The following is a 400-nucleotide window of genomic DNA, read 5'->3' as shown; positions in this document are numbered from 1 at the left end:
AGAATTCAGTGTAAACACACACTATATATATAACCAACAAATTCAGTAATACAAATATGGATATACTGTAAAATACATAACCAATATAGGCAGTGGTATATTCATTATTAAGAATCAGCAGTATGAACATGTTTACACTGTGGGTCTGATTTAATCACAGTGGTAAAGTCTTACTGTTAAAAGTGAATGACAGCATGTTACTCACCTGGACCCTCCTCATTGTCTGGACTCTCTGCCGTTGGTGAGACAGGTGGAGGCGGTATTGCACCTGTACTGGCTCAGGTCCTGATAAAGACAGAGAGATGCTGAAATCTCCTGAGAAATGTAAAGACCTAGTTCACTTTCAATCATGGCTGATCTCCTGACAGTAATGTAAAGTGGTTACAACATGGTGAACCGA

This window comes from Seriola lalandi, unplaced genomic scaffold (assembly GCF_002814215.2).
Source record: "Seriola lalandi dorsalis isolate HSWRI2012SDOR001 ecotype SW California unplaced genomic scaffold, Sedor1 jcf7180002053875, whole genome shotgun sequence".
In the NCBI taxonomy this organism is placed as follows: Eukaryota; Metazoa; Chordata; class Actinopteri; order Carangiformes; family Carangidae; genus Seriola; species Seriola lalandi.
Note: the sequence above shows the minus strand (reverse complement) of the source record.